The sequence below is a fragment of the Aulonocara sp. 'chitande type north' Nkhata Bay genome, linkage group LG5 (assembly GCF_057382095.1).
Source record: "Aulonocara sp. 'chitande type north' Nkhata Bay isolate Kocher_YH1m ecotype deep benthic linkage group LG5, A_spYH_male_GT1.1, whole genome shotgun sequence".
NCBI lineage: Eukaryota > Metazoa > Chordata > Actinopteri > Cichliformes > Cichlidae > Aulonocara > Aulonocara sp. 'chitande type north' Nkhata Bay.
In genome coordinates, this window is record NC_141348.1 from 36396731 (window position 1) to 36412283 (window position 15553).

Genomic DNA, 15553 nt, shown 5'->3' on the forward strand with positions numbered 1-15553 from the left:
ATAATGCAAGAGTCCTGCATGATAGCAGCCTGTCAGTCATAAGGTGAGCTCCACCTAAACAAAGCCCTGCTTTATCATCCTAAATGATTAAAGGATGTTCTCCCTGCTGGCCATGTAAAGACAGCAGCTTCACTTTCCACACCCACTGCTATGTATATCCTTTATATAAAAAACTGTGGTTTTGATGTAAACTGTTTTGTTAAAACAGACATTTTTATGTTATTGAAAAAATATTTATTTTAAATCATCCCAAATAAAAAGATCATGCTTTTTTAAAATTCCATAATTTAGTGAGGGCAAGCACATTTTGCTCTGAAGCTCTTTAGACATCCAAACTCTATGGGTGAAAATATTTTAAGAGCAGCAAAAGTTCCTCTTAAATAGACTTAAAGGTTTAAGGGGCTATTGCATTGTTACAGTACAGTTCCTCACCAGTGGGAACAGCAAAGCAGGACACCAACACATTAAATATTTACCAGCTGTGCACACAACTACACCCCTGACAAGATCGTAAGGACACTTTCTGCCTCTGTGACTTGAAATGCCTATTCATGTTTGCTCTTCCTTCTTGTCAAACTTTCTGCACCAAAATTTGTACTGTTAGGCACTGTTAATCTTTTTTCCCCCTTCTTTTTTATGTCTCTGCAACCGTACAAGGTCGGCATCACAAACACAGCAGGGAATAAAAATTTTAAAATAATAGCTCTCTTTATTTACATTTTGGAGGCAACAAGATGACAAATTTCGAAATTACAAATAGCACACATTATTCAGTACTCAGTGTGCAACTGAATCATCAACAAAGAACAGAATTTTATGCAGGAACTACACAAAGGAAAGTGAAAATAAAGGGAAGGCATAAGATTAATGAAGTTGGATTGGAGCACCACTACCCCTCACTGTTAGCCAGGGGAACTACTTTTCATCCTCTCAAGCTTCTGAGTGTCTCAGGGGCTGTTTGAGAGCTCCGTTTGACACAGACAACTTTGAATTTTAAGCAGATAGACTGCTCCCTTCAAGCAACAGTCTCTCCCGCCTACGATGAGTTTCACAGCAACGAGAAGGAGCGAGAGTAGGACACGCACTAGCTGATGAACAAAGCATTAAGATTTTATCTCCTTATATCTTCATAACAATGTCCAATATTCTGTTTCAGGCTGCGGACAGATTACTGGTCAGTACGGTTGTAAGGTTACCGAGCAGAAACAGGCAGCACAGAGGTATCCACTCTTCCGTAACCAAATGCAACAAATGAGATTTTCTCTCTACTACAAATTAGAAGAGCGAGATTATCGGAGGCGCTGACATTGAATTACTTGCTCATCAAAGACAGACTGATTCCAGAAGGATCTCGGAAGACTATTCTTGTCCTCCATCAGCCTGCCCCGCTAGATCTGAATGTCATGAATTTCACAACTTCTCTCCGGGCGATGATAACAGAGGGATGTGGGGGAGTCTCCGGAAAAAGAAAAAAAATCTGGGAGATAGTCAGAGAAAAGAAAGATGAGAAAAAAAACGGAGTACATGTCCAAGATTGGCAACAGGGGTGTGGGTATATATGGCATGATTAGGCATGACAAGACACAGTTGTCTCTATTTCTACTCTGTGTCTTTTATGCAGTCCATTTATAGTCATTAGACTTGGATTGGAGAGGAGACAAAGAAGAAATGTGAAGTTACAAATCACCGTAGGAGTGGAAGAGTCTGTGAACGTGCCCTTGGAGCACAGACTGAATGCACAGTGTAGCAATTTACAGGGCATTGACACACACAATCCCACTGAACATCCCCAGCACAACACGTAACTCATCCTCCGGTATGAAAATCCAGAGCAGGAGCCCATTAGAACAAATAAAAGAAAGATGCAGACAGTGGAGGAGCGGGAGAGAAACCAAGATTATTTTTCATGTAACAATGGGTGAACCAAATGGGAGAAGCCTGCCCGTGGGTCACATCCTTGGATTAATGACTTGGCAGATGGAGAAGCAACAGGCCTGACTTTGATTTATACACATGAGAGGCTTAGATAAGGACCAAGAAGAGGCAGCGATAGATTTCTAATGATGCAGCCACATCAAAATAATCATTTACTCAGACCTCAGGGTCTGTCCACTGTCAACAACACTGAAATGACATGGACAGGCTGATTGGAGGTTCCGTTCTTGTTGCCATTCAAGTTGTTAGATGTGAAGTAGTAAGAATGAAAGACCACAGATTATCAGAAATTATCATTGGTCCATTATCTCCAGTTTTAATAAAGTCCCAGCATGCTTCATCTTCAGAGCCTCTATTTATCATGGAGTCTGGCTACACAGCTTCCAAATTCAGATTCAGATTCAGATTCCTCACTCTTTTGTTGCTTGGTGTTTCTCTTGATCTAGTGGCACAGCTACAAATGCTTTCACAAAGAACTCCCTGACCAACTGATCAAAGTTGTGGGCCTATCATTCATATTACATTTTTCAAGACCTTCATAATGCACAGTCTTTCTTTTGGGGGATATCTTCTTTGGCGATCTGCATGGCTCAGGAGCTGCTGCCACAGCCTAAATTCATGCTGAATGTGCTCCCGGATATTCAATTGGAGATAATTTCTCTGAATTTCAGGAGTGGGTCCACACTTTATAAACTCCCTGTTTTGGTTCTCTGTCCTGCACAACAAGCTGTTCATATTTTCACCTCTCATTAGACGCTTACTCCATCTGCAAAATTAACATGCAGATGCGGTCACAGCTACTGACTAGAAGAAGGCTGTTGTCTGTTCTGATTTTCCCAACTAATCAGACATTTATCTTTTTTTTTTACAAAAACTACATCTATTTCATGAAGATGCTGAGACAGTCACTGACATCCTGCTTACGAGAAGCAGTCTCATACAAAGCTAGTGAAAGCGAGGATGCTGCTGTCTCCCAGCAACACTGGACTTGTAATACAATGAAGTATATTGTGCATTTGTAGTCTGTAGTTGCTGTCCACGGTACTGAGAGCGGCAGTACTGTGGACAGCAACAATAACAAGCTCCGATAAAGGACCACTTGACACTTACTGCAGTCATACTGTGCGCAGCAAAAATGTTCAAACCCACTTGATGTGATTTTAAAAATGGTTACAAACCTCTATGTATGTGGCTGTAATAGGCAGATCGGGTGGATAGTTAAACTGATGGTTAAGACATCAGTTCAGTCAAAATAACGCACATTTAATTTTAGCTCCAATTCCAGCTCCAATTTAGCTCTTGATTGTGTTATAAAAGAAATTTAAAAAAAAACCCTGATAGTTGGATTTCACTTTCTTATAAAGAATTCAATGAAACAACTTAAATGATTGAAATGTACAGCTTTACAGGCAAATGGCAGCTCATTTAATTTATTACAAACAAAGATGCGTTCCAGCTAAAAGCTACTTTAAATGATGGCCCCCAAAAGTAAAGACACACACGTCCAAATACAGACACTCTCAAAAGAACTGCGCTGCACATGGATGCTTTGCTTTTAACACACTGTGAGTTTTTATTTTTCTTACAAATTACAACCCCCTGAGTTATGTCGAACTGTAACAGCATCTGAAGGTAAATGTCCTTTTCACTCCAATGTCTCTGTGAGCATTCACACAGCTTCATGAACATTGGCGATGGCCCTCAACTTCAGTTGCAGCATCAAAGGGAAAAGCAGCTCTTTCATTTGCCTTTGTTCCCACTGTGACATTTCACCAAATCTGATGATGCAGGCGATGTCCGATCCCTGACCCTTGTAGGGCTCCCAGACTCCAGCTGGGCATTTGTACAGTTGCTCGAATACGAAAACGTCTGAGCATGACACAGTCACTGGGAGAGGTTGTCAGTCACAGGAATGTTAGTCAGATCCATCAATTGGACTGTTCTGATTTTGTGCCTGGATATATGCACCACTTATTTCCCAGTGCGAAAAAAAGTGCATATGCGTAAAAAATAACAACTCAAAGTGTGAAAATAAATATTACATATCTAGTGAGACAAAATTGGATGTATACAAATATTCAAAATTTACCACAGGAAAATGTGATTTTATTCAGTAAACAGGTGCTTCTAAAAACAGCTCGCCTGGTGGGAGTTGTTAGAAAACACAGATGTCTACAAGGGCCCTGTGCAGTAAAGTCATAAACAAAACAATCCCCTTCATTCTGCATCCAAACTCTGAAGTTTCGCTGGTAGTAATCCACCAGAGGAGAAATGCTTGCAAGGGTACATTAGAGATATAGTTATAGGACTGTTAGATGAGCTGCTTTCAACATGCATACATTTTTTAATTCTGGTATAAAAACCCATCTCTCTACTGTTCATACAAAGACTAAAGCTCACCCACCATGTCTACACCGTAGAGTGATGGATAACAGACAGCACAAGGTCACATCACAGACAGGAGGGGAATAAATGTAAGATTAAATAAATTTTAAATTCACTCTATCGCCCAGTGTCTGAGTCCCTCAGTAAAAGAGCAGAATTTAAAATATCGTGTCATTGGACAAAGTCGCAATACACCAATTTAAATAAAGAGCTTCATGTAAATGAAAATAAGTGAATGACGATGAATACATTGCTTTGAGTCATTTCATACAGCATGGATGTAGCATAGATGGGTGTAACTGCAGTGCACATTTGTTCTGCATCCCAGAGATTAATGTAAAGAATGCTCATTTCAGGACATGCAATTAGTAGTTAGAACATAATTTTCAACGCATGTTTCCTCTTGGAAATAGCTTTCATTAAGGAAAAGTGAATTTATTTCTACAACAATAACACCCACATAGATTTGCATTACATGCTAAAGAGTTCTATACTCAGAGTTCTTTTTTTCTTTCTTTCTTTTTAACACCTCAGATTGGTATACGTTAGGGCTGAACGATATATCGCATTTGCGATAATATCGCGACATGATCAAGTGCAATTTTCTAACCGCAAAGGCTGCGATTATACTCTGGACATGTCCAAATTCATGGGCTGCATCCTCCTGAGGCCGCATTTGTAGACCGATTACGTCACAGCGACGTGCCGAAGGCTGTCCAAATTACTACCATATCCCAGAATTCATAGCGCGGCCCAGCCAAACTCCAGTTTCCAGCAATGGCGGCCGCTACTAAGTTTTAAAATTACTCATACTAATCTTTCTGGGTCACAAAATAAACTTTTAACATATTTTCAGGCGAGAAAGTAGTTGTGTAAACATCAAATATCTGCTCGGTTTATCAAGATATCCCATATTTGCAAAAGTGCTTCGACGTTTTCAGAGGCGTCTGCTACCCACCAGCTCGACAGCTAGCCGGGAGCTCGAGGGTTACTGATGCGGCCGAGAACGGCACAACTCCCGGCACATCATTTTCAGATCACCGCGGAGTTTCGCTGCTCGGGTTAAACGTAATATATAAGTCACTTAGACAACCTAAAAATGTTATTGTTGGGCTTTTTTCAGTGTTTTGTTTGTTCGTGAGTAAATCGGTTTGGCTGAGATTAAAGTTATTAGATTAGATAAAATAAAACTTTATTAATCCCCCGGGTGGGTTCCTCCTTGGTTTTCACACAGCTGACTAAACGTCAAACAGAAAACTTATTAAACAGAAGTATGAGACAGTCGAGAATTTACACCAGTGTCTGGTTATATTTTAGATAGCAAGAAGCAGACGGCCGAGTTTATTAAACTCCACCGAGACAGCGGTGACGCTAATCAGAACTAGCCTTCTGATTCAGAAGGCTAGACCGTCCAATTTCACGCCTTTAAATTTTAAAGGCGTGTTTGTGTGTGTGTTTATACAATTGCTATTATGTTTGCACTTTATGTGTAATGTTACTGACTGCAGAGATCAGTAAGATGTGTGTATTTTTTATTTATTAGTTTTATTTATTTAATATTATTTTTAATATTATTTTTTAATTGAATGACTGTCTAGTAGTTCACAGATGTCGAAAAACTGAGTGTGGTAAAGCCACTGATTTTTTTTATGTATATTTCTGCAATCTGCACATTGTACTGACTTTCATTTGAATGTTTACACCAGGGTTCCTTGTCAGCACTTTATGCTCAGATGTTTGTAAGCTAAAAATAAACTATTGTGTATGTTCAAATATACTGTTGTGATTGAAGAAGTTAAATAAAAATGTCAGTCATCAATTCATGCATCACCTCATGTCATCATAACAGAGGTCTGTCTTCCAGGAAAGAACAGTTTAAAATTAATGTAATATAGTATTGGCCATACTATATGATGTATTGCTTGTCTTTGTTTAATAATACAGAAGACAAAGACCTTAAAAAATAATCGCATATCGCATCGCAATCGCAATATTGGGGCAAAAAAATCGCAATTAGATTATTTTCCATAATCGTTCAGCCCTAGTATACGTGCATATGTGATCCTACACCATAGTCATTTCTTATCTCTACCTTGTGACAGCTGTTAATACCCTCAGATCAAATCTCACCTCTCTGTGCACCCGGTAAAATATACATGGCAGAGTGAAGAAAACCAGAGACAAGAAAGATTGTTGGAATCTTTGACTAAAAAACTGGACTCTGGACTTGAATGCAGAGGCACCTATGTCACTGGACCTGGATGCTGCAAGAATTATACTGTTGTTGCACATGGAAAACAAATACAAAACACATTACAATATACTGTATGCACACAAACACCTGAAACTTAACTCAATTTTTTCCTGTCTTTTTTTCTGTGTATGTCCATGCATGCAGCTCACATTAGATATAAGTTAAGCATGTGTGGTATAGAACTTCAGTGGAATCTTAATGGATATCTATACTAATAAGTACTGTGAAATGTATTAGGAAAGGAAAGAAATCCACATCGTCTGATTGAAATGAAAATGATCAACCTACAGAGGGCTGAATTCAAAGATACCCTGAAAATCAAAGTGAAAAAATGATGCGTCAGACTAGAGCTGGGCGATAGAACGATAACGATATGTATCGCGATATAACTTTTACTCGATAGAGAAATTAAGCTATCGCGATAGACCTCGCCGCTCTTGTCCTCTTTTAAAAAAAAAAAAAAAAAAAAAAAAAAGGTCAGCCAATCCAAATTAAGTAGCGCAGAGCCGAACCAATCACAGCCGCAGCGTCACGTCGCGTGACTTGTAACGTACAGCATAAGTGCCAAGCCGCACGTGTGTTTGTTTTGGAAGCAGCCAGCGGGTAATGGAGCCAGCGCGTAATGGAGGAAATGAGTGTGCCGACTAGAAAAATCAACCGAGCGTGACCGAAGAGAAAACAGATAATGGTTCCAACGCCGGAGAGATTGTCGAACGGAAGAGCCATAGAAGTTCCATAGTGTGAAGGTATTTCGGCTATTTCAAGTCTGACAAAATACAGAGTAGCGTGCACTGTAAATTGTGCCGAAAGCAAGTCTGGAAATACAATGAACTGGTGCATGCGTCACACTGTGCGCCACGTTATTGTTTCGGTGAAATGAATTTCTACAATACTGTTAATTCTACTCTCTGCAGTGTTTAAATGCTTACATATACACACAGTTACTGTCCGTCCACACATACGACTCGGTTCTGCTTCTATGCCCCAGCTTTGTTTACTTTTTCCCACCGAGGCTTCTAGACTTCTGATTGGCCAATATTTCTGCACGGTTAGGAATCTAGCGCCACCTGCTGCTTTGGCATGTTCTTAGCAGCGTTTTCCTTCATTTCTGCCTTTATGTGTGGACGGGATTATTTTTTAAAACGAAAACGGAAAATCTCCGTTTTCAAAAATACCCGTGTACGTGTGGACGTAGCCTCAGTCTCTGACTGGAAGCGCTAATTCGTCATTCGGCTTTTGTCAGACTAAAGTAACTGTTAAAACTGTTTGAAAAGCTAAGCTATACAACAAGGAGAGATTGAGAATTTCCTTTTAGTTCTCAGTTTATTTGATATTGACAAAAGTTAGTCAGTTTTGTCTGTTCTTCTGTAACACAAACTAAGATTTATTTTTAGAATTAATATTTTGTTTCTAAGTGGAATTGACAATTTAGTCTGTTTCGTTTGTTCTATTTTGAAACTTAAACGCTTTAGCGGCTGCCTTTTGTGTAGTTTGCAATATTTGCCTTTATTTATCTGAAAAAGTCTCATGTTCCTTAAGTACATCTACCCTGTTGAACTTATTATGGGAAATAAATATTTAAATAAAAACAAGCTGCTGATTATTTCACATTTTACTTGTGAGCAACGGCACATTTAAATCTTACAAATATAGTTATTTGGCTTATATCGTGATAGATATCGTTATCGCCTGAAATGAAAAAAAAAACATATCGTGATATGAAAAAATCTCATATCGCCCAACTCTACGTCAGACTATTCTGTCCATTCTGCAGAAACTCAAAATGTTTTTTCCTGTGCTTTTCTGTATGCCTGACAACACTGGGACATGCTCCTAATGAGACACTTACTTAGGGATCTTCTCCCAGATCTGGATTATGGTGCCTGGATAGTCAAAGGTGCAACCTGGCAGCATTGGATGGACTGAAACATAATGTCCCAGAGGTGAAACATAATGTCCCCAGAGGTTTTCTATTGGTTTAAGGTAGCATGAGGGCCAGTCAGTGGTATCAATTGCTTTATCCTGCAGGAACTGCCTGCATACTCTCGCCATTTGAGACCAGGCACCGAGAGGAACCCAGAACCCTCTGTGCCAGTGTACGGTCTGGCAGTGGGTCCAAGGATCTCATCCCAATACTTACTGGCAGTCTGTGCATTGTCACCTAGAATTAGAGGTCTTTGATTCATTTACTGGTCACCCTGAATAATGATGCAGGCAGCATGATGTTCTCCAAGGCTTCCTCAAGCCCTTCCATGTCTGTTACATTATAGTATTCTATAGCAAATACCCACTGGGCTCCACAGTGCCAGGCAGTGAGCACAGGGCCGAATAGAGGATGTCAGACCCTCAGGCCACCCTCACATGGTCAGAGACATTTACATCAGTGGCCTGCTGTTGGTCATTTTGTACGGATCAGAACTCAATATGTTTCTTCACACAAAGGAGCAGATACTGGCCCTGGTGATGGCCAGTCAACATAATTAAATAAGTACAAATGTCAGTGGCCTCCAACCTGCAAAAACATTCCTGTTTTAGGGGTTGTCTCACTGTTGCCCCTCCAGTGCCGTAGTGCAGCTGAAAGTGCTTAACAACTCCCTCTGCTATTTAACTGACCAGATCAATATCTCAGAAGTTTAACTAACTTCATACCTTACTCTGATTAAAAAGTGATCTTTACATTTTTTAGGCACTGTATATATATATTTGAAAACATTTTTGCTGATATCCTCAGTGCCTTACTCATTATCTGTTTTACCTTATCTTAAAAAAAATGTGTCAACCCTTAAGGGAATCCAAGCAGCCATTTAGATAACTCAGATGTGCTCCCAGAATAGACTCCACAACATCAGATATAGCTGCTCAGTCATTTATACACACAGTTTATCTTCCAAGCAACAGGCAACATGCAAATTTAAAAATGATGAGATTGTTGCAATTGCTTTTAGTTGGTTGCAGTTAAGTGTGTTTTATTTAAAATATACGTTTTATTTTAAATATTACACTCAACATAATCCATGGATTTTGGCTACCTGAACTGATCCAGTGTTATTCAGTAAAAGGTTGATATCATTCCCATAATGCACCTCACTGCTAAAGAAATATTGTCTGGATTCCAATGCTTACAAAAGACTGAGGAACTGCCGTCTTTCAAAAAAAAAGGGTCCCATATTATTACAGATAATGATATTTTCCTTTTCTTCTTTGAATTTCATTATTATTGTCTTATAGTCTGGCTGGTGATGACGCAAGGTTACGCAATCTATCTATCAGAAAAAGTTTAAATGATGGCAATCCATGGGACAAAAATTTAGAAGGAGGCAATATTCCTCAGAGAAGCCATAACCTTGCATAGTCAAGCCTGTAATGAGTTTAACTCAGACTCTTAGAGGGTCCCTCTGGGCTGCTGGCAATAATGGTGAATTATCAGTGATTCCTTTCACAACCACAAGGCTTTATTAATGACTGTCTGGGGGAAGTGCAGCATTATTGTCATGGGCACACTCAGCATATTTTGGTTAAAATAAAATAGCTCATAGCTGATTAAGAATTTCTACAGAGAATTTGTGAGAAGTGCTTATGACAAAAGACTGCAGCTGACCATTGTGCCTTTAATTTGTATGTAACAGAACAGAATAAGAAAAGCTTCATCTTTTTATTCATGGTATAATGCAAATATCAATTACCAAAGATTACTTCTCAACAATCAGTTTATGTGTGTATGTTAGGGAAGGTTTGGGTGAGTATTGAGCTATTTGCATGAATGATGGGATCAAACCAATACTAATGGCAAGACAAAAGTGAAATGCAGGCATTGCATTGTGCCTGAATATTTGTAATCAGCTTCTGCTGAAACAAAGAGCAACGCAGATTTGTAACAACCTTACACTTCAAATAACACATCCTTCAGCTACTTCACTGCTGGGTGCAGATATTCCCTGGTACACAGCCATATTAACTATTACACAGCTAGATGGGAAATCTAGTACATATAGAGAAAAGAGCTGTCCAGTGATCTCCTATCATTTCAATGCATTGTGAATTAATGTTTTGTACTACTGTTTTTTTGTTTTATATTTGGTCCTGGAATTTATGCAGACAAATAGTTACACATTAATATTTGAATACTGGAAAAGTCAAATGAATAAGTGCCAATAAAAGCCAGAATGTTATTCAGAATTGCACTTTGACAATGTTATTGGATTTTCTGCACATATACCACATCTTGTAATGCAGCCCAGACAAAGAATGTGGCTGCAAATGTGTGAGAAAGCTTTACAAATGAATACTGACAACAGAGATTTATTCAATAACCTGATAGCCCTCCTTGCCGAAATGCCTCGTGGTGGTTTATAAAAAGATAAGTGAAACAAATGTGGCTGCCAAAGCTTTAGCAGAAAGTGACAGAAACACTTGATATTACCTGACTACTGATAGAAAATTGTCCTAGTGGAATTAAATAATCTATACTAAGATGACGCAGTGCTAATCAGCTTGATTATTTAAGACTACTCAATTTTTAAACTAGAAGCATACATTTTCCTTAAAAAAATACATCTGAAGGATGTTCCAATTTTGTCTACCTTGGCTCTGCTCAAGTCCTTGATTAATATTAATTAATATGAAGTTGTCTTAAATATGAATTTGAAACAGCGACCAAGACAACAAACTCATCAGGGAAGTGTTTGGTGAGGTCACACATCAAAATACTGTAGCTTAAAAGTTTTTTTTCCCATATACTTGAATTAACCAAAGATGCTGCCCCCTACTGCTCACTCAGAGGAATACAGCAACATAATAAAACTGTGTTGCTCTAATAGTAGTCAGGGTCATACATCATCTCTTTCTCCTTTACATTCTGGGGATGACAATAGATGAATGGTTACTCCTTAAATAAAAGCAGCTTCTTAGCTCAGAAAATTGTGCAATATGTACATCTGCACAGTCTGGTGTAACTGATACTAAGGCAGTTAAAGTCACCCTGGACTGAGACTGAATCCCAGAATATGCAACATATTCTTGACAGGCTCATCTATCACACCTGTGCCAGGTACAACATTTCTTGACCCAAGTTCCAGAATACTTGACTTTACCTTAACAGAGGTCATAGCCAACTGGGAGAAGTGAGCATTGCTGAGCAAAAATATAGAAGATAACAAAAGATAGAGGCAACATTTCTGGACATACAGTAGTGCCCTCCGTGCACAAACTGCCAACCACAGAGTCTGCTGGGCTCCTGGCAGATCAACTCATCTCAGAGCCAGACCGCATTATCTAACAACTGAGTTGATATTGTTCCACGCAAATATCTGGAAAATCTCATATAGTGTGTTCTATTTAAAGCAAAAATGAGTTGCATTCCTATTCATAAATGTGATTTAACAACGGTAAAGGGAACACATTTAACCTGTTTTGTTTATATTACTTGCAAATGGGATGAAGTAGACATCTACTGAGAATTTTAACAAAAAAGGTTTGAATATGTTGAATTATTAGCCCCAAAAGTCCACCAGACCCAGCAAGACTCCCTGTGTAACCAAAAAACAAAGACCATAGCAGGGTTAAGTTTAATCATTTGAAATGATGACAAGCAGTAGAAGAAATTAGAGTTTGTCATTAAGGCTTCAGCCTCATTAATCCCTACAAATACATCACACAAAAAATATCCTCCTTGAGCCTGCATGTGGATGCTGGGGAGGTGGAGGGGTTGAAAGAAGCAAGCACTGTTTTACAATTATAGTATATTGTAAAACAGTGGTCAGAAAAGCAGTTAGGTTACTGTAGATTGAAAAAATAAATCCATATACAGAACATCAATAAGTAAAAATGTAATGAAATAGAATACAGTTAAATCCTTTGGTACAAGTTGAATGTAACATGTTAAACACACAGTAAAATACCTCAAATTTAATAAAACAAACAAAGATAGATTAAAAATGGTTTACCTAATGTAGCAGAAAATATCTCTTGGTAGTAGAATTGCTCAGTATACAGAGTGTAACGTGTTGAGAATGGTCCAGGTTTGTTATGAAACTACTGGGATGAGAATACAGCTGATACCAGTGGTGTCTGTCAGTTCATCTTGTCAGATCTTTCATGATGACGTATGTCTGCTCTGTTATGCTGAGGATGTATTGTTTCAGTTCTGCTCACCTATCGATTTCCATGTATACACATGGCAAAGGATACTATATACTGGGACATTCCATCTGCAGCAATAGCTAGTTTGGTGCTATATAAATCAAACTGAATTAAATTAAACTGAACTGAAATAACAGTCTCAATTCTAATTGGGTTCCCATAGAAACAAAAGATTCAACAGCCGCAACAGTATCATCTAAAAAAAAATATATATATATATACAGATCATTTTATCTTTCTCTTTCAGTCTTATCCGTGTGCCCATTTTGTTCAAGATCATTTCAACCAATGCAGCAAAGGAATACATTCTTTAACTGGAAAGTGCAAAAAGTGGCAATTATCAAGATGGGAAATACACAAAGAAGAGGAAGCCAACACGTGTAGTGCAAGGATCACAGCAATGTAAATAAGTACTGTCGCTTTAATAAAAACCACAAAAAGAAGAAAACTTACAATGCACCCTATGAATATGTCTAAAGTAATGGTTCAATCTATTTAAAGTTTTTGCTTAAATGAAAAAGCAAAGAAGAAATTGAACGGTTCATGATATAAATGGCAGTAAAAGCTCTGTCTAAAGACAAATGTACTGCATAAAAGGCTAGGCAGTGTTTCCTCCCTAATCAGCCACTGAATGGCTCTGTAATTATAAGGCTATGCACCAAAGCCTTTATAAGTATCACATCTTTGTCAAGGTAATTCCAGCACTGAAGCACACATTTTGTATGAACACAAGATGGTTTAAAGAGCTGTGTGCTGCTTGCACAGGCAATAATCTTAACAGATGTATTCAACAGCCATCTCAAACACCATAGGAAACTACCTGAATCATTACCACGATATTGTAGCTCTTCAAATTCTACTTTCCCTGTTTTTTTCTGGAGTGAAAAATGTAGATGTTTGAATGGCTTACCTGGAAACTGCCAAATCTTCTGCTTCTCTTGTCAGCCGATCCTTTAACAAAGAGAGAGGAGATATCTAAATCAATTATGCAAAATAAAACAAACTTTTTTATTGTCAGTAAGAGTAAGCAATGTTTTCAGTTAGAGCGCTCCATGTCATCACTATGCAGTTTGCTGGCTGAAACTGCCCATTTCAAATCAATTAACAGCACATTACTTGTCAGTATAATACACAGTCATTTAAAGCCTGTGCGCTATAAAGATGTGTTCATTTCAAATATCACTGCAGTTTGGCTGAGGCTTGACTGATTTGTTGACTTAAATATGGCACACGTTCCCAAGCAGATTAAAACACCCACCACGCTTGAGTGTGTACACTGTGCTTAACTAGCAGCTGCAAGAACATACATCATGAATATCAATTATTACTAAAGTGGAGCTGTGAAAATTAGTAGGGTAGTTCCATTGTGTAGGTTAATGGAAACTCAGACAGGCTGGAGGGTTAATGCCAGTTCTAAGCCACCGTGGCATTTCTGTCCTTGAGCTTGAAAAATAAATTGAAAATGTGTGTGAATTCATGACTGACTGGCAACATGCAGGAAACATCAGACTCGATAGAACAGAAAAGCAACAAAACACATAATCTTTTCAAAATTATTTATCTCTGAAGAGTTTTGCTTCTAAATTAGACATCGGTCATTTGAAAACCAGCTTGTAACCAACTCCAAAAAATAAACTGAATCTTCAGGTACTGCTGTTCATGCAGGCTAAACAAACTGCAAACTGAGCCACTTTAACCCTGTCATGCATGAATTATGACAACCTCAATCAGGATTTTTTCTTAAGCATTTTTATTCATCTTTTCATGCCTGAAGATGAATAAAAATACTTAAGAAAAAAAATCCTGATTGAGGTTGTCAAAATTCATGCATGACAGGTTTAAATAACAATAATTACAAAGAAAGCACGTCATACATCTATAGTAACATTAAACAATCAGTGGGTGGCAGGGTATAGAGTGATACATCAGTGTCCAATGTAGTTGTTTATGTGCAAGTATACCATCAACACCGACACAAATACAAGAAAACAGCCTCTGAATAGCGGTCCACTGTAGTGACCACTATGTGTGATAGGGTTAAAACATATTATCAGGTAGGGCTGGGCTATATCATACCGTTTACGGTAATACCGGTGTAATTTATCAACGATAGGAAAATGAAATATCGCGATAGAATATGGGTAAAACACAGATGTGCAGTGCCTTTGTTTTCATACACACATGGCGGTGACGCAGAATGAGAAGGGTGAAAGCGGATCGTTAAATGAAACGGATGAACCAGAATTGGTTTGTAAAAATGCTGCAACTTCAGTGGTGTGGAACTGGTTTAGCTTTCATCCATCAGATACACAACAAAGCACTATTTTTGGTAGAGCATGCTAGCGGGCCGTCGTTATTACTGTGTTTTTTGGAAAATACGGCACACTTAAAATCAATCCTTTGATTTTTCTGAAAATCGACAGCGCCCCTTATAATCCAATGGGCCTTATGTATGAATTCTGGTTGTGTTTACTGACCTCGAAATGACTTTATGTGGTATACGGCGCTCGAAAATCTGTCAAATGTTTTAGTACGACTTTGCTAAGCTACGAACCCGCACCGCTTGATGGATTGTCGGAGCATTACGGCTATTGTAGGCAGGAGCCTCATGGAGTGATATGTACTGTGCTTCAACATAATATTACCGTATTGTGTGTGTATAACCTCTTTTTAAGTTTTGTGGATATTATACATGGTTATGCTGAGGATATGTCAGCCAATTTCCACTGGAAATGCCTTTTGGTTAAACTGCCAGCAAGGAATTTGCATTTGCACTGTTACATTTTTATATAACTTTAATGCCCATAAAAAACAGCTGCTTGTTTAATTGAAAATACATTG

The 15553-nt window shown here is 38.4% G+C and overlaps 1 protein-coding gene across 3 annotated transcripts in view; it reads right to left on the reverse strand.

Annotated features, from left to right (window-relative positions):
- rap1gapb (RAP1 GTPase activating protein b) overlaps positions 1–15553 on the reverse strand; it is a 110799-nt gene that overhangs the window by 69151 nt on the left and 26095 nt on the right. For all 3 annotated transcript variants that reach the window (XM_086293299.1, XM_086293293.1, XM_086293295.1), the window contains exon 2: positions 13623–13663. The gene's annotated coding sequence lies outside the window, so the exon portion shown is untranslated. The remainder of the gene's footprint in view (positions 1–13622; positions 13664–15553) is intronic.